Source organism: Ambystoma mexicanum, chromosome 2p (assembly GCF_040938575.1).
Source record: "Ambystoma mexicanum isolate Mex_15411 chromosome 2p, UKY_AmexF1_1, whole genome shotgun sequence".
In the NCBI taxonomy this organism is placed as follows: Eukaryota; Metazoa; Chordata; class Amphibia; order Caudata; family Ambystomatidae; genus Ambystoma; species Ambystoma mexicanum.
The window spans coordinates 484,257,722-484,283,314 of NC_090923.1; the positions used below are offsets into that span (position 1 = coordinate 484,257,722).

At 47.7% G+C, this 25,593-nt stretch overlaps 1 protein-coding gene across 20 annotated transcripts in view; it reads left to right on the plus strand.

Moving 5' to 3' along the window:
• NOL8 (nucleolar protein 8) overlaps positions 1 to 25,593 on the plus strand; it is a 1,066,580-nt gene that overhangs the window by 951,342 nt on the left and 89,645 nt on the right. The window lies entirely within an intron of this gene.

The window sequence follows — 25,593 nt, forward strand, 5'->3', positions numbered from 1 at the left end:
TTAACAAATGTGAACCAAGGGGTACCCTCTTAAACAAATGCCTATGTTGGCTCCGTACTGTTGGATGCCATGTCTTTGTGACTAGGGAAACCATAGTGGGTTGCAATAAAATATCTCATGAGTGTGACACTCCCTTTGATTCTGTAAGATTGTAATTTAGTGATTAAAGAGTGGCCAGGGAAGTTTTGGGTGCTCTGGGTGTGTTGAGCGGATTCCTAAGTCTGGGATTTCAGTTAGTCTACACCCTTACCCAGGACCGGTTGTTCTCCAGAGAACCATATTAAATAACTATCATGTATCCGGAGCGAATTTCATCCCCTTGGGGATAAGGCCAACCAGAAACTAAAGTTGTCTTGGTCTATGGAGTGTGTGGCCTCTCGAATTGTGCAGAATTGGGCTCTGATAATGAAAATTCTTTCTGATGTGATGTGTATGAAATTATGTAAATGTTTGCTAATAGGATGTACTTTGATGGCCCTATGGCCGAATACAGTTATTTGATGATGATGATATCCAAGGCAGAAGGAGGAGACTATACTTCGTATTAGCCGAGTTCTGCTCTTTATGTGTATATTGCTGTTTCAGCAATCAATATGATAAGTCAATTCAATCAGTGACTGCAAAAAGTCCTTAGGATGCCATAGCATTGGCAAACATAGAACGCCTGTAAAATTAGGGTTTCCTTTGACTATTGGGACAATGCCTCTGCTTGTGCTTTAGTTTGATGATTGGCTTATTTTTACGGTTATATAAGAAGGATGAAAGTATTCCTCATCTAAGATTTGGACGCCAGAGGTTTTTCTATATTTGGTGTTTGTGCTGAGCATCAGCCGAAGTACTTCAATGTTTGTAGTTTGTCGATAGCATGTGTTAGGACTGATTTTCTATACTCTGGCCTGGTGGGCAGATGGATAGGAGGCCAGCCTCGTTAGTGAACAGGGACAACTCTAGGTGCTGTAGCCATACCAATCTAGGTTGCATGGAGAGTGGTCAAAGCTAATTCTCAGGAAGGGGTTAGCCTGGTCAAGGGTCCACAGGGAGTCCACAAGGTAAGTTCCCTATCTGCTCAAAATACTGGGTAAAGTTGCTCATTTACAAATTGAGGAGTTCCTCTCTGAACATGACATTCTCAGCCAGAAACAATCCGGTTTTAGACGTGCTCAAACCACTGAATCCTCCTCGAATTGAAAACCAACATTTCTGATGCTTGTTAATCTGCTTCGAGGTCCCTTAGATTGTATTTTTTCCACCGAGCTAGCTGGCCGCCTTATGCAGAGCTCTACCTACTATTGCAAATTTGTTAAAAAAAAAATCCCGACTTTTGGTCATTTATACAGTTGTCCCCTCTACAACGATTGCTGAACCGCTGCCGAAGACAGAACAGACTTCCATGGCTGGCGTTCCGGTCGACGATGTCGACCACCTGGCCGGGCATTCTGGCTGGCCTACCGGTAGGGAGAGTGGGGTCTGGGGGTTCTTTTCTTTTAAGAATGTCTTTTCTTCTCCCCTCTCTTTGCCCCTTTGGTATTGTCGTCGCTTCTGTTTCCCTGAGCAATGGACAGGACTCCCTTTAAATTTTTCCCTGGAAATACAAGCACCCTCGGTGCAATAAGTGTCTCCCCCTCAATCACGCTGAGGCATCCTGTCAGCACTGTAAGCTCCTACGACCCAAGACCATAAAGGAGCGTTGTTTGTGTAAAACGGTGGGCCGCCTATGCAATGTTGCAGGCCGAGGGTAGCTTCCCCACCGCCACAGCTGCCGAAAGCGATGAGGCCCGTAGCGACGACCATGGCTCAGACATGGATGCCATTGACCTGACAACGTAGCAGACTTGCTCCAAGACGGCCGTCCCAAGCCCCGATAGACATGACGCAAGTCCTGCTATGTGGAGGTTACACCCTGGCGATGAGGACGCACACACATCACATGGGACTAAACACACAACCCCCTTTACCATCGTGGCCTGTCAGTCGAAACGCCCAAGGCGCCAACGGGTTCGTGGGGTTCCTCAATGGCACCTGTCGATTCGCAGGATCTGGAGCCCTCCCCGCAACTGCGTCAGCGGCATTCGTCCGGGAACTCTGTAACTAATCCCTCAAGACAGTTGACAAGCTTTCCAAGAGCGTGCCAACACTTAAAGCTTCGGTCGCGCCGAATGTTGACGCAGGCACCTTCCCACCTTAAACGCCTTCCCGTAACGCTGAGTATCAGCGAAAGCCTCGCAAAGCTTGTCTAGGTGGCTGGTAAAAACAAAGATGCGTCGAAAGACATATCGGGACTCCCAGAAGGGTGGGATAGGCCCAAAATACATCGAAGCACACCCCAGAACGCCCAAAAGAGCGACAGGACTTTTCAGAGAGTCTTCAGCCTTTGTCCAAGGCTCTCAGTGGAAAATCACAATGTTCTAGGCTGCAGGATCCTCTTGATGAGTCCTTTCCCCTTTTAGACACCTCTGGGTCATCTAAATGGACTAGGGAGAAATTTGAGAGGTGTATGAACAGGAGAGGTTAACTCCAAGAGGCCTTGTGAGGAGATCCCTTGTGGTGTACCCACAGTAACTAAATACCAGAGGAATTCAGACCCTCTCCATGAGGAGGTCTTTGACCTTTCAGACCCTGAAGAAATTCCTCCTGACCCTTATGCACATGACCCTTATGCACAGGGGGAGGATCTTTTTGATTATCCTCATGATCACTCCCCGGATTGGGGAGATTACCAACTTGTTGGTGAGAACCTCCCATAGCTATCCCCTACCCACATCCCGGACCCGGATGCCATTTGCCTTGACTCTCCATCGTCTCCCCCACATCAGGCCTCTCCTGTGGACGACCAAATGGCACTTAATGCCATTCTTAGGAAGGCAGCTGGGCACTTCTAAATAGCCACACAGGATGTTGTGGTCGACTCAGATTTTGTGGAGGACATTTTGAAAGAGAAGCCTCCGGCTAGCCAAGCTATTCCCCTTCTCAATTCCATCAAGAGGCGCATCGCCCCCTCTTTATTGACACTCTCTCAAACTAGAGCTGTTAATCCCAGGGTGGAGAAACTATTTCGGCCCTCCCCAACCGATCCCCTATATATTAGTGGTCATGCCACACCAGATTCTCTGGTGGTCACAACAACGAGGAAAAGGGCGGGGGTCCCCTTGTCTACAGGTGAGTTGCCACCAGACAAAGAGTGTAAAAAGTTGAAGGCGTTGGGGAAAAGAATCACCACTGCTGCAGCTTACTCCACCCACATAGCCAATAATACCACGCTATTGGCTCGTTATTCAGATGTCCAGTGGAACCTGCTGCAGGGGGGTCTGCAGGAAGTCGCAGAACCAGTGCACACACGCCTACTAGCTATTGTGTCGGAAGGCAAACCAGTCAATCGCAACATCCTCAAGAATACCTTGGATGCTGCTGAAACATCTGGTCGTTCCCTGGCACAAGGTACCCTTCCAAAGCGCCATGCCTGGTTGAGGAACTCCGGGTTCAAACCCAAGACTCCAGCATCATTGATAAACAAACCTGTGAAAGATTCCAATCTGTTTGGTAAGGCGGTGGACGAGGCACTGGAGACCGCCAAGAAGGAACATGAGACCCTCAAATCTTTGAACCAGATTACTCAGACATTTTCAACAAAGAGGGGGAATTTTGCGGGCAATCCTATCAACGTTTCCCACATAATCAGTATGGCTCAGGGAACAATTGGTCTTCGGGACAAGGTTCTAAACACCCCCAGTACTTATCCTCCCAGAGGACAACATGGGGGAAAGGGTAGGGGTCGTAATGCCATCACTGGAGGCTCTGTAGCCTCTGTCCATAAATGACTCTCGAGTAGAAGAGGGCGCTAGAGGGCCATCCAAGATGGCCGCTTAAGTCTCAGCTCCCATGTAGCCCCACATCAATCCTGCCTGATCCTGCAGTTCCTGGCTCTGCTGTGCCCCGGAACCCCTGTTCCTGAAGCGCTAGCCTCCTTAACAACACTCTCACGAAATCTGGAGGAAAATCGGCGCTCCCTGCCCGAAAATCGCCCCAAGCGGCCCGACCGCCGAACTACGCAGGGCCGGCCCACTCGACTCCACGCTCCCAGGGCCGGCCAGTCTAACTACATCGAGCACCTCCCGCGCTGTCTACGGAGAGTGTGACCAGAGAGAGGGAGAAGATCAGCAGCGGGCCGAAGAACGCCCCCCCGGCCGGTGACGAACCATCGGGTGAGCCCGACCTTCCTCTCTCCCCCACGTGCAGCGGAGACAACAGTCGGTGGACTGGACTGCCTCATCGTCCGCCCCCATCAGCTCCGGCAGCGGGCTTCCCAGCCGTGGGCCGTGGAGCGTAGCCTCACCCCCCCCCGCTGAAGAAGGCGGTGAAGAACCAGAGGGAGCAGCAGCGACACGAGGAGTCGGCGCGTGGCTGCGCCCCCCCAGCAGCCTCTACATCTGAGCCCGGCCTCCTCCACCGAGCCCGTCCGGCGATCGGTGCCCGATCAAGAGAAGCATTGGAAGTGTGTTCCCAGTGCAAATCGAACACAGTCGGCGGCGTCCCAGGGCTGCCGGGAGGAAAGGAGGGGTGGAGAAACTGCGACTCTCCCCAGGAGCTACCCCGAGGGGTGGGGACCCGCTCCCCCAGCTAAACTTTCACAACAGTCCCCGCCATTCAAGGATTGTCGCTCGGAGCCCTTGAGGTACCCTGTACTACTACACAGGGGTAAGGGCATTAGACTACCCCCCCCCCCTCCTCCTCCTGCGCTAGATTTACCCAACGGTAAACATCCCGGTCATCTATCAAAGGCACCCCATGACTGTCGGCCCCCCATTCTAAGAAGCCCATGGGCGGGCATCCCTCGTCACACATCAGTCCTGCAACGAAGCTATTCGTGGAATCTGCGCCACCGGAGGAGGGCTCCATATACGACGAGAACCGACCCCCCCCACCCACCCCTCTCCTGTATTGCCGCTAATTCTTCTTTTACGCCAAAAGGTAATCCCCAAGAGAGGTGAAAGGACACAGCAAGACCTCCCGCATCCCAAATTTAAGCTGCTTCGATCCCGCCGCCGTGATGGGGAAATACGATAAATCACAGAGGAAGCTGAACTTCGAAAGTGGCACGACCCCTAGGGCTCTACCCCCCCAAGAAGACTAAGCTTCTTCGTCTGTTTACCCCCAACAGGAAGCAATCGAGGAGAACCCCTTTGAAATAAAAGAAATCCTTCTGGACCTGAAAGCTGGCATCGGCAGTTTGAGTAACAAAATGGACGGCCTAGCGTCCAAGGTCGATCTCCTACAACATCGCATGGACTCCCATGCCGAACGCATGAACGAGATGGAGCAAAGGGTGTCGGATCTCGATGATAGCTCGGCAACCCTAACCAACCGAGTCTCTCAGCTGGAAACACAGATGAAACTAACCACTGCCAAGTGTGAGGACCTAGAGGGCCGATCGAGGCGGAACAACCTGCGGATAGTCGGAGTGAGAGAACAGCAAACGCAGGAGAAAATGGAAGACTTTGTGGATTCTCTATGCACCAATCTATTTGGCCGGGAGGCCTTGTCCCAACTATTTATTATTGAGAGAGCCCACAGGATTCCCGCGACGAGACCAGCACCAGACGCTCCTCCCAGGCCAATAATTGCGAGGGTGTTGAATTACAGGGATCGCGACGCCCTGCTCCGCCCCGCCAGGGAAAAGGGCGAGTTATGCTACGACGGGGACACAATCCACCTCTATCCTGACTTTTCCCCAGCAGTACAGCTACAAAGGAAAACATTTGCTAGTGTCAAACAGAGACTCCGTAACAACCAACTGCCGTATTCAATGCTCTATCCAGCACGCTTGAGAATCCAGCACGGGGGGAGGGTCCAGTTCTTCCAAACCCCGGACGAAGCAAATCTGTTCCTCGATCACCTAGGTCTCCCAGATCAGACCCAGGCTCACCCTAGACCTCAAAGAGACAGGAACCCCAGGAATCCTCCTTAAAAGGCACTTCAAAGCTACGCACAAAATGCGGCACAGCAGCGCAGAGTAAACCAGTTCATTTACAGCAGTACGAGTCGGGGAAGGCCACTTGGGAGGCCCCAGGTGCCCCCAGCACAGCTACTGTTCAGTTACTGTTTGCCTACGTTGAGTCGGTACATTCGGGGTGTGATTTAACGCCTCGGCATGGTGACTCCATGGGCCTTTTTGGTTTTGGGTTGGGTAATGCAGAAACTCCCGGCGGGCCAGTTTGAGGTTGCCTGCCCAGGGGAGAGTTACGTCTCTGGCCTGTTGAGGTTAGCCCGTTGTTCGAGCCCCTCGATGTTAAGGGGAAAGTTAAGCGCCACCGGATCGCGTCTGTCCGGCTCCTTGCCGGCTCCCTGCCCCCTGCCGAACCCGTCGCCGCACCGAGGCCCACAGCCCGGAAGCAGGGACCCCAACAAAAGCTCAAATACCGCCAGACCTCCGCAGCCCATGAAACCAGAAACCCGGCTCGATATAAAATCTAAGTCGCCCCATTCAATGTTCTAACATGGAATATAAGAGGCGGCAACATTCCGGCTAAGTCCAGAAAAATTCTGCAATACCTAAGGCGCCACGAAGTGGACGTAGCATTGATTCAAGAGACTCTTTTTGCTCAAGGGAAGGACCACCAGTGGGCCAAAAGCTGGGGCTGCCACAGATACTTTTCATCTTACTCCACATACTCGAGAGGAGTCGCTATCCTTATACACAGGCGGCTCAGCTTCTGGCTACTACACACGGCAAAAGACGACAAAGGCAGAGCACTATTGGTGAGCGGCATTATCGCAGGTCAGAAAGTGACATTTGTTAATTCGTATGCACCGAATATAGATGGCCCGACAACTTTGGCTGGGTGCTAACACAGCTCTCGTCGCTCAACCCGGCAACAATCGTCTGGGGTGGAGACATGAACACGGCGTTGGATCCTGTAAGGGACAGATCGACGACCACTCAACATCCACCCTCCAAGGCCAGTCTCCAGATAAAAGAAATTTGTAGAGCATTTGACTTACAAGACTCGTGGAGAGTCTCCAATGGGGAACAGCGCGAATACACCTTTCACTCGACAGTCCACAATACAAGCTCCAGGATTGACTACTTCTTCACCTCAACGAACACCCCCCTATCATGCGGCCGGTGCTCCATCCACCCGAGAACACTCTCAGACCACTCACCAATCCTTCTTAAGCTCAAACCTGCCAACCCTGCTCCACCCCTACAGCGTTGGCGTTTTAAGCAGGGATCACTAAGGGACGAGGTCTTTGCTTCCGAGCTAAGAGAGGAGATCAACGTGTTCCTGGAGGCCAACCTGGAGTCGGTCCCCTCAGCAGGCACAATCTGGGAATCCTTAAAATGCTTCATCAGAGGAGTCTGCCTCGCCAAAGAAAATGGCATTCTCAAACTTATTAGAAGCAAGCTTACAACCAGCGAAAAAAAATTGAAGTAACTCGAGATCCAGAATCCGAACAAAACCAACCCGCAGTCAGCAGCCGCCATAACAAAGGAACTACAGAAATTCAACGCAACAGCGGAACGTGAGGTTAAGTTTCTATACCGCACCAGCCAAGTCCGTCAGTATGGTGAGGGCCAGAAACCAGGAGCTACACTGGCAAATCTAATCGGAGCCGACAACAAGCAGTCCCAAATAGAAAAGATCAGAACCAGGCAAGGAGAGGAAGTCCACACGGATGAAAAGATAGCAGAAGAATTTAGGCTCTTTTATCAAGATCTCTACTGCGCCAGGCTCCCGAAAGACTCGAACCTCCCGCTGAAATACTTAGAAGACACCGAACTCTATTGGGTCGAGCACCAACTACGGGAACCTCTGAATGAACTGATTTCACAGGAAGAGATCCGAGCAGCTATAAAAACCCTACCATCCTCCAAGGCACCAGGCCCTGACGGCCTAACGGGTGAATTCTATAAAGCCTTTGCAGAAACCCTTGCCCCCCTGTTGGCAGCTGTACATGAGGAAGCATTGGAGCGTGGGTCCCTTCCTCACTCCTCCCGCAAAGCCAATGTCATTCTACTACACAAATCAGGAAACCTCCGGAAGAATGCGCCTCGTACTGCCCGATCTCACTGCTTAATCTAGACAATAAAATCCTTGCCAAAATCCTAGCTAATAGATTGATGCCCCTGATGCCTGCCCTGGTGCTAGCTGACCAAGCGGGCTTTATACCAGGCCGCAATACGACCTTCGGCATCCGAAGAATGTTTGGAATCAGCGAGGCTCTTGACCCAGCAGACCAAGCAATTGCAGTCCTGTTAGAAGCAGAAAAGGCGTTCGATTCGGTGGAGTGGCCGTTTATGTTCCTGGTTCTCACCAGAATGCGGTTGGGGGCTCGCTTCATCAAGCTCATCTCCCTCCTATACACCAATCCACAAGCTAATATCGTAGTGGGCTCGGCAAAATCATCCTTAATAAACCTACAGCGTGGCACAAGACAAGGTTGTCCTCTTTCGGCACGAATATTCGCTCTGGTAATGGAGCCACTAGCCTCCAATCTGCGGGAACTCTGTCAACAGAGGGGTCTCATAATCGGCCCACACAAGCTCATAGTATCCCTATACGCCGATGACGTGGCCCTATATATACGTGACCCAGAGGTTAATCTGAACCCAGTCATGCGGGAAGTCATCAAATTTGGGGCGGCCTCCGGATTGAAAATTAATCATTCAAAATCAGTCGTCTTCCCACTGACCCGAGACACAAAACTGTTTGCCGACGACTTCGGACTCACGTGGAGAACCGCCGGGGTTCGATATCTGGGGATCCAACTGTCACTGGACCATCAAGCAGTGTTCCGGGATAACTATGAAGAGGTGCTCAAATCCCTGCACGACAAGGTCTCTCGCTGGAAGACACTCCCACTGACACTCTGGGGCAGAACCTCATTAGTCAAAATGGTAGTATTGCCAAAACTGCTGTACCTCTTCACCAATATACCGCTGTTACTACCACAAACCTTCTTGAAAAGTCTCAAAAGCTTGGTTCTTGAGTTACTCTGGGCTGGCAAACCAGCTAGAGTGGCGTATACGATACTGACACTCCCCGTGTCCAGCGGCGGCCTGGCCCTCCCTGATCTTGAAAAATATTTTTGGGCAGCCCAGGCACAATACCTCAGCCACTGGTATGCAACGCAAACAATCCGTCCTCATGTACCGGTGGAACGAGCCCTGGCGACTCCCAACTTCCTGACTGCAGTGGTCTTCGGCCAGGCTTCCCATTCCCATTCGCACGATGAACGTGATGCTCACAACTTACAAGGTCTGGAGGACCGTGGCGAAGAAGTTGGGGGTGCACAGAAGGTACTCTCCCCTCTTGCCAGTCAAATTTATCCCTGGGATCCCTCTAACATCAGAAAAAGTGTTTCACCAGTGGGTTGATAAACTGCATATAAGATCCCTAGGGGACCTATTCACAGAAGGTGGTTTCTTGACACCAGACCAAGCAAAACAAAGGTGGCAACACTGCGCTAGATGTGTTCCTCTACTTCCGAACTCGCTACACCCTGCAGACCCACCTGCCAGACTTCCCGCATCAACCACCTACGTGGCAATTGTTGCACGATGTCATTCAAGCGCAAGGAGACGGCAGGTTGGTGTCGCAAATATACAAAACTCTGACCACTGGAACACCCCCCGTCAACACTGGGGCGAAAAACAGATGGGGGGAAAAAGCGCTAAACACAAATATACCGGAAGCAGATTGCAGCTACATATTGAATCAGACTCAGAAAATTGCACTTAATTCCCGGCTCAAACTTATTCATTTCAATTTCCTTCACCAAACATACTACACACCGGAAAAAGCTACCAAACACCATCCTGACAGAGTGCAAGAGATGCGGAACCATAGCCGCGAGCTTTATACACATGGCATGGGAATGCCCCGAGGTTGCCCCCTTCTGGAACAGGGTGCTAGATACGTCAACGGCAATCCTGGGAGAAGCAATACAACCGAGATGCATGGTAGCCCTGCTGGGGATGACCAGGCTGCTATCGGCTCCTTCGAGGAAACTGGCCGGAGTCCTGCTATCACTAGCCTGCAGGAGAGTCGCCCTGGCATGGGGCCACGGCCCCCCGCCATCCTACACAGCCTGGCGAAAGGATCTACTCTACTACCAGGATGTTGAGGTAGACTTCATTAAACTCCTTCCTCAGCACGCGCGCCGCCCAACATCTGGGGCCCGCTGATAACTTTTCTGATAAATGAAGATGAAACCTCCTCAACAGACACTTCGGAGTCAGGCAACGCACCCTGATACAGTCTGAAGTCAGGCCAATAATCCCCAGAGCGAGGACCCAGTGGGGCGAACTTATGCTAACCAGCATATCTGCTTTGAGGTGGCGGGGGGGGCGGACGGGGGAGCGTGGGGAGGGGATCTAAGTTAACGGCGCAAAGTTGATAATCCACCCTAATGTGGGTGTGTAATTGTTCGGTGTGTTAAATACCAAAAATAAAGGTTTAAAAAAAAAAAAAAAGACTCGAGTATGGATCCCCTCCCATACCTCCCCGGTCGGGGGATGCTTAACATCGTTCCTGCATGCATGGGAAGAGATCAAATCGGACCAGTGGGTGCTCAAGACCGTCACCCACGGGTAATGTATAGAGTTCAGCCGGCCACCTCGGTACAGACCTCCAAGATCCAGGTGCCTGACATCTGAACACCTCAAGATCCTGCTACAAGAGGTCAAGATCCTGCAGGAAAAGGGCTCTATCAAAGTAGTCCCCGAGGTAAACAAGGGTATTTATTCAGGGTACTTCCTTGTACCCAAAAAGGATCTAACCATACGCCCTGTTCTAGACTTGCGCCCAGCTAACAAGTTTGTCAAACTCCAAAGGTTTTGTATGGTGACGCTGCAGGAAGTAATTCCTCTTCTCATGAAGGGGGATTACATGGCAACATTGGACATGAAAGATGCATACTTTCATATTTCAATGTTGCCGGCACACAAAGTACCTAAGGTTCATGCTAGAGGGCAAGCACTATCAGTTCAAAGTCCTTCCCTTCGGCATTGCCTCAGCCCCAAGGGTATTTACAAAGGTACTGGCAGTGTCAGCGGCTCACTTGCGCAGGCAATCCATCCCATTTTATCCTTACCTCGACGACTGGCTCATAACAGGGGACTCCTAATACTGAGTAGAATAGCGTCCTGCATTTACTTGGTTCATCACGCGCATTTACGCATGCGCCCCATGCAAGAGTGACTTAACCGCCAATGGTGTCAGTCCAGCGGACTATGGGATGATCTAGTGGTTGTCTCAGTAGCCCTCGTTCTCTCTCTGAGGTGGTGGACGAGGGAAAACCTCTTGAAGGGGAAAGCCTTCACCACCCCGCAGTAGAAGTGACTCTCACGACAGACGCATCCCTCATGGGGTGGGGGGCTCATCATCTTCAACAGACAGCGCACAGGGTTAGGGTTTGGCCCCAGCGGTAGCTTTCAACCACATAAACCTGTTGGAGCTACTAGCAATGTTCAAAGCACTGAAAGCTTTTCAGACACAGCTACAGGGAAAGACAGCACTGCTCCTCACGGACAGCACCACAGCCATGTACTACCTGAACAAATGGGGGCACTCATTCCCCAGGGCTGTCCAGACTATCTCGGAACATTTGGAAGTGGGCTCTCAAACACTAGATGTTTCTATTGTCTCAACACGTTCCAGGGGAACTCAATCTTCTGGCAGACTTGCTCAGCTGAGACTTCCCACTGCCCTTAGAGTACAAATGGCGACTACGCGAAGACATCGTCTCCAATGTTTTCGCAGAATGGGGTTTCCCAGAAATCGACTTGTTTGCAATTTTGGAGAACTCACAATGCCCAGATTACACCTCCAGGTGTCCTCAGAATCAATCCAAGGGGAACGGTCTCTGAATAACATATTCAGGGAGATTTGTTTATGCTCCCCCCCCTCCCCCAACTCCCCTACTCAACAAGTTTGTGCACAAGATGCACCAGGAACCAGTAACCATGATCTTGGTGGCCCCATTATGGGCACCTCAACCCTGGTTCTCCTTTCTGATTGAAATGTCTTTCCTCCTATGAAACTGCCTTGCCCTTACAACATGTTGTCTCAGGACAAGGTGGAAAAGCTCCATCCATGCCCGCAAACTCTCAACTCAGCTGCCTGGCTCCTGAAATCTTAGAGTTTGGACATCTCCAGCTTCCTCAAAGATGCATGGATATACTCACAGAAGTAAGAAAACCTAACACCAGACATTGCTACTCCGATAAATGGAAATGCTTTGTCATATGCTCTAATACCAAGGGCATCAATCCCATTGAATGTTCCCCTACAAATATAGTGTTCTACCTGACTCACCTGCTGGACTCAGGTCTTGTATTCAATTCCCCGAAGGTTCACTTAGCTGCACTTTCAGCCTACACTACGTCCCAGCAGAAAGTGTCTTGGTGTCAGATCCCAGAAATTAAAGCTTTTATGGAAGGGGTTAAGAGAATGTATCCTCCCATTTCCAACCTGGCTAAATGTGGTGTTAACCAGACTCATGGGGTCTCCCTTTGAACCTATGCACAAAGCAAGCCTAAAAGCACTCACTTACAAGACAGCCCTCCTAGTAGCAGTCACTCCCATATGAAGAGTTAGTGAACTACAGGCCATTTCTTTTCTAGACCCCTTTGTCACAATTCAGAGATAAGGTAGTTCTGCGCACTCGCCCAAGGTTTGTGCCTAAATTCATTTCAAAGTCTATAGAACTGCCAACATTCTTCCAGAACCCTACCAACGTGGCATAAAGAAGCCTACACACACTACATGTGCACAGGGCAGTCATTTACTATCTGGAAAGAACTAAACCACTAAGGAAAACAAATAGTTTTTTGTTTCTATGGCACCTGGTAGAGAAGGGGACTCTGTCTCTAAATCAGCCATATCTAAATTGATTGTCAACTTCATCACACTCTGCTACACTCTTCCTAAGAGAGCACTGCCCTTCAAGCCTAGAGCACACACTACTCCGGGCAATGGGGCTTCCATAGCATTCATTGCAAATGTTCATCTCAAGTTCATTTGCAAAGCGGCAACCTGGAGTTCTGTACACACCTTTACAAACACTATTGCCTAGACACTGACTCTAGGTCTGATTCTCAGGTGGGACAAGCAGTACTAAGACATCTTTTCACTACTGTTCCTTCTCACATCCCACCTCCAACTCTGAGTACTGCTCGCTAGTCTTTGCACAGCATGTTATTCTAAGCAGATTAACAAACATCAGAAGACATGCATTACTTACTGTAATAGCATTTCTTATGATTGTATCTGCTTAGATTCACATGTGCCCACCCTTCCTCCCCGCTCGAATGGAAGGAACATAGACGTCTTTCTACTTTCTGTACTCGCTCACAATAGTAATAAGACTCCATCACAGCAGAAAGAATACAATCGGTGGGACCTCGACACGTGAGGATTTCTGGGTACACTACATGTCACGTCAGGGATAGTGTTATAGACACGCCTATGCCGACGTCCCCTTTCGATCCCCGAAAGACAAGATGCAATACTCTGCGATTACCACTAGATGTCAGAATATATGCACAGCATGTGAATCGAAGCAGATACAATCATCAGAAATGCTATTACGGTAAGTAATGCATGTTATTTTTAAGATTCTAAAGAGAGGAAATACCACCATGCTTGTGCAACTAGATTTTTCCGCCGCATTTGACTTGGTGAAACACACCATACTGGTGCAGAGACTACGTAGTACACTGCATTTCGCGTCAAGAGCCTCTTAGTGGTTGAAATCCTTTTTGGTCCATCGTAAGGCCAGGCTTTTCTTTAAGGATGCTTTGGTAGAAGAGTTCACTGTTGCATGTGGGATTCTGCAGGGCTTGTGCGTGTCGCCTACTTTTTTTTACATCTTCATGCTCCCTTTTTTTAACAACTGGATGAAGCAAGCATTATATATGCAAATTATGCAGACAGTGCCTTGTCCCTCTCGCAGGGAATCATGTTACTGACTCCATCACTCTGAATACCAACGACAGATTCCAAATTTGGATGTGAACCAATAAGCTCACCCTCCATGACTCAAAAACAGAACTCATTGTTCTGGGCACCACCTCACATTTATGCAAGCTTAGTCCAGAATATCGACTATTTACAGTTGCAGGCTGGAGTATTCTTACCCAGTCCAAGGTCAAGACGTTGGGGGTCACATTGAGCCAAGAATTTACCATGAAGGCACAGGTTAATAGCCTTGTCTCCAGCTCATTGTATCACCTAAAACTGCTTGTCCGGCTTTGTTTTAGTAACACTAATCTTTGTCTTAGTACCACTAATTGCGCAACCATTGCACATGCCATCATTAGGGCAAAACTGGATTACTGTTCCAGGCTACTACTTGGCATCACTAAATGTGAACTTACCCAACTGCAGGTCATCCAAAATAATGCTGTCTGCATTGTGTTGGAATTACAGAGAACCAACCATGTGACTGCAGCCAGGTGAGCCTTACACTGGCTAGTAGGATTTATTTTTGTGTGCACTGCAATATGCACAGATGCCAATACGGGCAGGTGCCTAGGTATATGTCCAAATGCATCTCATGCTTCTGGCCCGCAGTGTTTTCTACCGCCACATTACCACACCGGTCAACTAAGAGTTTGCCGGTGAGGTGGTCAGAATCACCTCCAGCTAAAGGCTGGAGGTCATTCTGCAACCATACTGGCAAAAATCACCAGCATTTCAAGCGCTGGTTAAACCGGCACCTCTAATACCGGCACACTTCCCCATAAAGTCCAATGGACATCCATAGAATGGGGATTGTAAGGAACACATGGTGGCTATAGTAAGACGGACACAAGTGACCACAGTTCAAAGGTGCTTATGGAACTTTCGCCAGTGAACCAAAGAGGGTCCTTTAAGATGAGGTAACAGTATCTGAGATGGATGGGGGATGCAGATCTTACTCCTATATCAATAACCAGACCGACTCGGGAAGTTTGGCAAAATCACAGCTGTTTTAATACTTGTTAAAACAGGGAGTACAACGGGCATCAATGAACGCCACACAGCACGATCTCAATACATTTCATAAAAAACACAACTTTATACTAAAGATTTGTCATAAGTGACGTCATACTAGGTGGCAAACTAAGAAAACTTATTAAGGATTGTGGTTGATGTACGGGGAACATCTAAGTATAGTTTCTATGGTGTATGGGGTTGTGAATGGGTCTCTAAAATCAGGTGGGCAACTAAGCTCACCCCAAGTGCAAGGTCCTCTTCAGTGTCAGACTAATACACAATTTTCTATTGGCTTCTCAAACTATAGGGCTCCTTGCTACGTGCCCTCTGCAATTGGTTGGCACGCTTGTACCCTTCTGGAATATTCCACTTGCTAACAGCACACAAGCTGGTACCCCAGGTGCTGGGCGGTTTGGCCTGGTCATGCCTCCCAACCCTATTAGCCCAACATCCATCATCACTCCTGCGGTCTGCCATTCAATTGATGTCTTTCAACTCGGCCTTGCGAAGGCTCACTGTGCATGAGAATAAAAGGGAGTGAAGGCATGGCCTTATCTTCTGGTCTCGATGTAGCTCGCCTCAGTCTATTTTCATCTGACCATGTGACTAGAGACCACATTTTGAGCTCCTTTGTTGCATTTAATGTTATTAAATGAAGAAATCTTGGCACTTCTAGTGTTTTCCATTAGACCTCACACAGGAGCTTGGCTTTCTTCTCACGTTCATATTCCTTCGCCGTTAGCTATTCTATTCTGCTGTGCCACACTTCCAGCCCTTTAATTCACCTGGTCCAAGTTTGCTAAAATGCGTCGTGGAACATCCAGATTCTATACCTTCCTATATATATACATTGGCACATCGCCTGCAGTCTATTCACTACATAGCCAGCCTTCTGATTACTTCGTCTACTTGCGTTACTGCGTCTGTACATTTGTAAAATGGTTTTGCATTTTCTTCAGTGCTTCTCCGCACGTGCAATCTTAATTTCACTCCCAAAATGTTGCTTAATTCGCTACTTCGTCATCAGATTCTTTAAGATCTATTCACTTTCTTCATTGGCATCTCTTCTGGGGGCGTCATGTTTGCTTGATGTGACGTCACCAGTCTTCTCTTTCATTCATTTTCACACTTCTTCCGAACTCCCTCCAGAAGAACGTTGTTGATCCTCGGATACATATAGGGTTTTCTTAATCGATACCTTGTTTCAAGGACTCTTCGTGGTATAGGTACCATTACTGGCTTTGCGCATGTCGCAATTTCCGGCTGCCAACATTTAGGCAGAATGGGAGGAAGACTTCCAGCAGAGGTACTTGGCTCCTTCTCTACACAAGGGTGTGATAACCGCCTATCAAAACCTAAACCTAAATCTACAGATGGGAGCAAGCTATGACCAGCAAATAATAATAATGCAGTCCTAGTGGAGTCTCGTCAAAATAAAAGGACCTATACTAAAAAAAAAAAGCTATTTTCAATCCTTACCACTAATTTACAAACAATGTGGGGGTAGTGTTAATGAAAAAGAAAGAAGTGTTCACAAAATAATACATCAGGATGCTTGGGCCGTTGGACTCCCTTCACCACGTATTCAGCACGAGCCAAGGCCGGTCACTTGAGCAAAGCACATACTCTGGCTTCTGTGGCACGAGGATACAGTTCAATTTCTACAGTTCAGGATCTTCTGTTTCCAAGCCTTGCAAGTCTCTTGACTCAGAGGGCCTGCTGTGCAAAAACAACACACAAACATTCCTTTCCTTTCATCTGTATTCAAGTTGGGTATTCACCCTGGATCACCCTCAGCCATGCTAGACCCCTTTCTTTCGGTCAATTAGTCTCCTTCAGCCGGGCTCGGACCAACTGTGATGTACGTTAAACTATTGAAGACTTTCGAATGTGCACAGGGTTTAGCTTGACCCATTGCATGACCACTTCGATCTCAATATTCCTTGTTCACACACTCCGCATCAGTTGGCTACCTAACAAAGACTTTGGAATGAATGCCCAAGTGGCACCTGACCACTCTGTGTATGGTATCTTTTCTTGGCCTCTGTTTTGCCTGCCAAAAAGTGTACGGACATACATGTATCTTTTTTTCACCGGTACACTGAAGGGCAAACCTTAGACACAGGTAGGCAATGCAATGATTGATTAACACACACACACAGTTAGAAGATAAGTTAGCTCTTATACAGCTATTTATTCATATTTAAACATGCATCAAAGAATAAACTGTAGCACAAATAAATTGCAGAAAAGACAGTAATATAAATAGAATACATCACCGTGGGTGCAACTTCATTTCTCATCTTGCCAGAAGCTGCTGGAAAGCCCCGGAAGGCAGCCAGGCACAGAGCACAGCAACCCACAGGTTTGGAGCAAAGCGCCCACTCCCGTCTGACTGAGGCTTTTGTTTTCTGGCTGCCCTTTCCACAGTAACTCATTATAAGCCCTCTACAAAGGCAGGGAGGCATTTTCGCAAACCTTATGGCATGAGCGTCTGCACATTGGCAGCTAACCGCTAGTTCCCGGACGGAGTGACCTATGGTAACCACAAGGAGAAGAGCTCTTCTTCTCTTTTCTTAAAACAGAAAAGAAAACAACTCTAACTCATCTTCAACTGTGACAGTACCCATTGCTACTTATCAGGTACCAGCCTGCACCCGCGGATCCCAGTTTTTGCGAGCACTGTGTGCTTGGCTGAGCCATGCAGACCAACGCAAGCAACGAATAACGTTGAAAACATGTTTTTCCAGTAAAATACTGCCAACGATGCTGAAAATCTGTGGAAAAGTGCAGCTTTCGCTGAGGCATGGAGGAAGTATCCATTATGGCTCTGAGTGCCCACAGAATGCACTGCACCCCAGCGCCGTATTTTAGCTCAAGCATTACATCCTCCCAAAGTTCCACTACTCCTTTTGTTCCAATTAGATTTTCGTTGCTTATCACAAATGCTGCATACACTTGTCTTTTTATACAAAGTTGCCGCTTGCAACCCTGGTTCAAAACACAAGCTGATTTGCTATCAGTCGCTCCGACTCACCGGCTATGCTGTCTTTTCTGATGCTGTTTTGCTGTAGGAGCCACAGAGAGTACCACAGCGGCAATCACACCCCCCGCATGGATTATTGACCTTAGTTCCTGGTCTTCGTTTTCTTACGTTCCAAGGCTCACAAAATTGTCTTTAGAGGTCAAGGGTACTTTTGCCTCCTTGCGACCCTCTGGTCTCACCGTCTTTCTCCTTGTATTAACCTAAATTGCATATTGGAACTACTGTTTCCTCGTGTTTTGCCTCGTTCAGAGTGTGCTTTCGTGCTCCGCCTTTTATCCGTGTGATGGAAGTCAGGTGTGTGTAATGATCCGCAATTGCCCGACCATGGTGTTCAGACATGTCAGGTGTACGGCTCTGGTGTTAGTCCGTTGTCGCTCACAGTGAACTGTCCCTGCGAAAGTGTTTGGATCGGGAAAAGGGAGTGGGGGGGTAGAGTTCCTAGGTATCCTGCCTGGTAGGATGGGGAAAAGGTGTTAAAGGGAATAGGGTAACCCCGCGTCTCACCATCCGGTGCCCCTCTTCCGCTGCCCGAAGACCCCTCATCCAGGTGATCCTCGAGCACTGGTCCACCCCCAGCAACTGGATCCAAAAGCAATGACCATGTCCTGGCCACCTCGATTACAGTTCCCCGGGGACTAGCGGGTGAGACACCTTCAGGTTTCTCACTGGAGTTACACCCTCACCCGGTGGACATTCCTGGGGACCAAGTGCTGGTAACGGTAATACATTTTGCCGGTATCCTGGTGGAATTACTGCCAGGATACAGTTAAACTCGTAGTGAGGGCCAAGGTGTTCCCACAGACCTCCACATAAGTTGAGTTTTTCTGCAAGTAGTAAAACGCATAAATCATTAACAATCCTGTACTGGTAGGTCTAGGGACTAAACAGTGAACCCAAAAAGACATTTGAAAAGGGACCCTAGGGGTCCCTAACGTTACACCACATAAGGTGTGGTTGCTGCCATGGGAAAGCATGAGAGCCAAAACTAAGGGGAGAGGTCTCCCCACACTAGAACCTTAAAAAAAGGGTACATTGTGTCCAGAACAAAGGTACATGCAGGGGTGTGAGGTAAGTCAAAGGGAATGAAAATATACCAGACAAAGTTTAACAAAAAAAAAGGATTTTTATAAAGACAGTCTCCCTAACAACATCTAAGCCACTATTCATCCATAAGATTGTTCTGGTGTGATTCATTATGGAAAGCATTAGTCTTTAATTTATTCATTTAGAGCAACTCAGATTTTTGTCAAAGCCCCAGAGTTCCGTACCATTTAGTTCAATTGCTTTTGCTTGATATATCCATAATAAAGTCTTTGTAGATGATCACTGTAAATAATTAGTGAGCTATATCAGTTCCCCATTAACCTGAGATGTAGCAGATATCCTGTTTCATAATACGGGTCATTCATTTTGAATTTCCTTTAAAAAGTCTCACCCATTCCCATAAAGGAAGAAGTGATAAATGTGCTCCATAATACCTTTAACCTTGAAATGTAACCGTCTGAGCAACCTGGGGGGATCCACCAGTTCTTAGGCTCTCACACATTGTCCACTGAATATGGCAAATGAACATTCCAAGGGTTAGAAGTATGCAATAATAACACGTGCCATGTGCTTCAGCGGTAACGGCCTGGGGCCCAAGTTAATGCCCATGCACGGTTACCGACTGGTGAAGCCTGTGCAGAGAACGAAGAGCAATTGAAAAGTAAAAGAAAAACAAAAGATTACTGCAACGAGTCTGACGTCACTGGTGACACTGCAAAGAAATAGTTGCCATGGAGATGGAAAGCGGAGCACCTTTTCCATTTTATTGGCAATGGCAACCTTGATGGGCTGTAAACTGAGGAGAGCTGCAGGGGAGGAGGATCGATTGTCACCTCAAAGGGTAAAGCATGAGGATGGAAGCGGGCAAGGACGGGAGTTAGATGCTAGAACTGGGAAGCGCAGGGGCTGGGGGAGGGTTTGTGCGCAGCTTGCTTCAAGCCTGGGCTTACATCGTAAGTCAGCCCGGGTTTGGGGCAATCTGTTTGCATGTTAAACCCACCCAGTGTGCTAATGGGACTTATGCCCCTTCCGCAATGGGAGCATTGCAGGCCTCCAAAGTTAGCTAGTTCTTCTAAAGAGGTAATATATTGAAAATAAAGGGTGCCAGAATGCATTCTTCTCGAACGCCTCTAACACCCAAAGGCTATTAGTACACTACACACGAGTACCCCCACCCTTAACTGTGGCTTGCATCCCATCATGAAGTAGTTTTACAATGTTTTAAAAGTGTCTGTGGGATATTGAGATCCCCAAGGGTCTGCTACAAACCCTCCCTATTCACAAATTTTTAAAATCAAATCCATAAAAGCCAGAAAGAAAGGTGTTTCAGAGTAAAATGCCTAGCAATTAACAGTTACGGATTTAAAAACTGCTTCACGGTTCCCAGACGCTCCCTGATAACCTGAGTTTCAGCCAGTATGTTATTTGGTAGAACCCAAACAGCATACTTGCATACTTGGCAAACGTGTTGGATATAGGGTCCGATTCGTGGAACGTTTTCCTATGGGATTGTGTCATTATAAAACACTTCCATGAATCAGGCCCTAAGTGACTAGAAGGCAAATCGATCGGAAAGATTTCAGTTACAAACATTCCCCTTTTCTGAAAGGAGGCACACAAGGCTTGATGCCACCTTGTGGGAATTCCTCTCATAGGCCCAATAACATTAAACGCTCTTAGTAAGATTGGAACCCACAGATTGAATTCGTATTTCGATAGATCTGCCAGGATTGAATCTGAAAGCAAAGCGCGATTTGTGTGGCACTTTCGTTTCAGTTCACTGATCAATAAAAGGAGACAAAATGTGTGATCTTGATTTTTTTTTTGATTTTTTTTTTAAATTTTACTATTGTTTCATCAGTTAAAACATTTATGGGAGGGCTAGAATGGGGTAAAGGAGTTTGATAATATATCTCCTGAAAATCTTGTACCCAATAGGATGGTGATGTATGTTTCCTGTCTTTTGAGGCCCGTGTGATTTGCAAAGTATCTTGCTATCATTAGATTGTAAAGCCTGCTCTAGCCACGCCTCTAGAGCCCAATTTAGTTTCGGCTTCTCACACCTAGCATTGTAATTGAGTAGTGTTTCTACATTTAGCTGCAGGTCTGTGTTGTCATCTTTTATAGCCTTGAGTAAAGCTTACTTGGCTCTCTTGCTCTCCTGCCTGAACCAATTTAGGGTTTATTAATTCCAGAATGTTTGGTGTGTTCATTTGTTATACCAAAAAATATTGTATTTTCATTAACATGCTTGTGAAGGTTGTTAGTTATCCCGCAAGTTGTTTCATCAGGTGAAACAAACATCAGTTTCGAGTGCTACTAGTCATATCATTGTTGTGCTGTATCTCATGTATGAGGAATCTGCATTTTAGATTTTTATTTTTTACTTATTTTGCATTTATAGCAGCACCCAAACCCTCAGATAGCAATCACATCGCTGGTTACATTAAGTACAAAAGAGAGACTATGTATAAACATTACAGTATGCAGAAGGGTTAACAGCATGCTTAGGCCGAGCTGCGCCTCTTAGTACAGAGGCTGTAACCGATATGCAGGGTTAAAATAGGTGAAATGCAACATTGGAATGCCTCACCTAATGGTGAGGGGCCTACAACAAATCTACATCGTCAAAATAGGTAGAATGCAACATTGGAATGCCTCACCTCATGGTGCAACTGGCTACAGCAAATATGCAGGGTCAGATTGGTAGAATGCAACATTGGAATGCCTCACCTCATGGCGTGGGGGGATACAGCAAATATGCTGAGTTAAAATAGGTAGAATGCAACATTGGAATGTCTCACCTCATGGTGCGGAGGGGGGGCTACAGCAAATTTGCAGGTTCAAATAGGTAGAATGCAACATTGGAATGTCTCATCTGATGGTGTGGGTGGCTTGAGCAAATATGCTGAGTTAAAATAGGTAATGCAACATTGCAATGCCTCACCTCATGGTGCGGGGGTCTACAGAAAATATGCAGGTTCAGAATAGGTAAAATACAACATTGGAAAGCCTCACCTCATGGTACGGGGTGCTACAGCAAACATGCAGGGTCAAAATAGGTAGAATGCAATATTGGAGTATCTCACCTCATGGTGCGGGTGGAGGGGTGGGTGCGTACAGCAAATATGCAGGGTCAAAAAAGGGGAGGATGCAACACTGGAATACCTCACCTCATGGTGCAGGAGGCAATAAGTATATCATCGATATAGTAGGTAGATGAATAATTTGCAGCATGAGGCAGAACAGATCAATGATAATGGGATGATGAAGAGATAATGAATAGAAGCAGCACGAGGCTGAGCAGTCAATGTAAGGTGGGTTGCAGATACAGACAAATACTGCAAAGACAAGTTAGGTTGGTTTCGCAAAGCATTAAAACGACCAAATGCTGGAAAATGACATGGTAATGGGAAGCGTCTGGTAGGCAAATCAGGAGAGGGCATGCTGGAAGAGCCGCATCGCCGGTAAGTGGTGACTACATCAATTATGTAGGTTGAGTATAAATTGGTCGGTGTCTGAGGTGGGCGGGGCTCATCAAACAAGGCATGAAGCACATTACAAGTTTAAGCAGAAAAACAAAATGCTGCAACGCCAAGACAAGGTTTTTCTGGAAAATAGAAACGTAGGTGGGCCATCGGAGGCATAGAACATGCAGAGAAGGGAGCGATAACATGCTCCAGAGCACCATCCCTCAGCCGTGCAGTCGAGGGATGTTGGCGGTGGGAGGGACGGCCGGACAAGACTCGAAGTATCAACAGACACGCAGAGAGTCCCACAAGGTCTGGGCCAAAGAGGGCAGGTAGATTATGCATATGATGGATGTGGGGCCCGACAATGGGCACCAGAGTGAAGCGAGCAGGCATGTAGGTGGGTGTAAATGAGGAGCTGATGCACCTCTTTTCTGACTTAAGGCAATGGTGGCCAGGATGCATGCAAGGATAGGTGGCCGGATCAGATGTAGGGCTGGCGGCTCCAGCATAAGAGCGATGTGAGGCATTTCTCCTACCAGCCAAACCAGCAAGACGGGGATAGCGGCCTTATATCTGGGTCTTTGATCAGAGCCCAGCGTTGCCTCCCAGCTCCCCAAAGGGCAATTTATATTTTGGTTCTATTTATATGTGCCTGAAGACGAGCTGATGGCAGGCGATATATTTGTACAATTTCTGGGTATTTCTAGCGTGCACATTCACTTTTACCGCGTATGGCTGCTAAACGTGGCTAGTGCTCTAAAATACCTGTGCCACAATATTTTTGCTTGTTGTTTGGCCATATTGTAGTTTGGGCTTCTTCCTGCCTTATCAGGTCAGGACATCCGATATAAGATCATACACTTGCCTGGGAAAACTCCTGCTTTCGGTGTGGCCGGGGGTTTGGGGGTGGGTCGGTGTGTGTGTCTGTGTGTCTGTCTGGCTCCAGGAAGTGGGTAGGATTGTCTGTGAGAACTTCTACATTCGCGACTGGAAGGCCACCTGCCGTCACCTGTGTGGGGTGGCCATCGCTGTAACTCATCTTCCCCCATCCTGTGAAGAGGGCTGCATCGGTGAACCCTGCATTTCACCATCACCATGGGTTGCACTCTACTCCTGGACCTGACTGGAAGAATCCTTGCATCTGCAGCACCTAGGAACTTCTCACCAAAACCAACAGTGGGAAATCCAACCTCCAGCTAAACCCCCCCCCCCCACCCACCACGCCACCTCCCCCCCCCCCCCGCACTCCTCAGTCGACAATTCACATCATCTGGGAAAATTGGAGTCAGGCAAAGCATTTGTCTCCCCACGTCCTCCATAGGATAACATTGACAACAAGTCTCTTTGTATCCTTCCATTTCAATGCCTTTTGCCCATCGAACCTGGGTAGTACCATCTGAAAGATAAGAACACACATTTACTTACCTAGTAACTTTGTTGCATCTCTTCTTTGAACAATCACCGACACATGTAACTCACCTGCTACAGATACATTCTGGGGAGAAGCATTGTGACTTTCGACACAAGTCCCCACTGTTCTTAGGAATTGGACTGGGGAATTTCACTTCTGACTTGGTTCCATTTTTACTGCATCACTTTACTTACCTCCTGTGTTGATTACATGCATTTTAAGAACCTTTGGCGACTGTATGTTTGTTTATTATTGAGTGTTGTGTGACATTATTTTGTTACATTGCTGTCTAATTTGAATTACTGTGTAGATTCATTGTGGACCCCCTGACCCCACTCATTCTCTCCTGAGAACAGCCTGGACTGCTCTCCACGTTTACCTTGATTTGGTTTTGGATAATTCTCTTATTTCCCCTGTTCACTATAACTAGGGTGGCCTCCACCAGGCCAGATTTTAGAAATCCATCTCAACAGCATCAATTGTGCTCCTTTCTTGACCAGCTTCTTCATGTTATACATTCCACTGGCTAAGTCCAGAATGATTTTAGCTTAGTATTCTGCAATTATGAGAAATGACAACTGCTTTTCATTTTGTGGGCTGGGGAAACTATTGATGCGGATGACCAGATGGATTATTGGCTTGATAGCATGTTTTTTTGAAACTATATGCCCAAGTATTGTATGGTTTGCCTATGAAGTTTGTGTTTCTCAATGCCATGCATGTTTCATTCAGGACATTCAGTGTTCTCAGCAATCGTTTGTTAGGGTCATCTATGTTCCTTCCATATATTAGTACATCATCCTGGAAACAAAGGCTTCCTTGTTCATAATGGAAAAGCTGGTACATGATGTGTTGGAATACAGCTGCTGCTGATACTAATCCTAAGGGCGCATACGTACTGTGATGAATCACTAAACCCCAGCCTAAAGTCTCCTCCCATGTGACAAGGGTAAGGCAGCCGCTGCGTAATCCTATTTGCTAGGGTGGTAACGTGAGGGAGGATCACATGGGAGGAGAAGGAGACGGCTGCCAGGGGGAAGTGGTGACTCTGTTAGGAGTGATGTGGTATTCATCCTCTCCTGAGGATGAGATACCCCTAATAGCTAAATATGCAATGGCATGCTGTCAATGTATGTCTACCTCTCCTAGAGCTACCCAAAGTACAGAAGCTGAAAACTCTTTTAACCAGACAGCATAAAAGTGATACATTGGGGGTTCAGGAAATTAATATCACAACTTATAATTCCTATGAGTCTGCCTTATCTAGAGGTTTAAAACCCAAGGGTAAACCACCTACTCTTTTAATAATGTCACAAAAATCTGACTGTCCTCAGTCAACACATCAAATTAAGATAACTCATGATAAAAAGAATAAAAATACTGAGGACTTCAAGTCCCATAATTTTTCCAGTAACGGGACACGCAAGAGGGCATCAGAGTTGATAAAGTATTATGAGGGGTCTAGTTGTGATAGACAGCACCTGAGAGCGGGACCTTTAAATATAGAAATAGAAACCAGGAGTAATGGTGGCAGTAGAAGGACTCTGTGCAGGGGATCCCGTGCATGCAGAGGGAGCATGGCCTTGCATAGAATGTGCAGCAGGAAGTGGCTCTGAAGGAATCTACGCCATGTGGGAGACA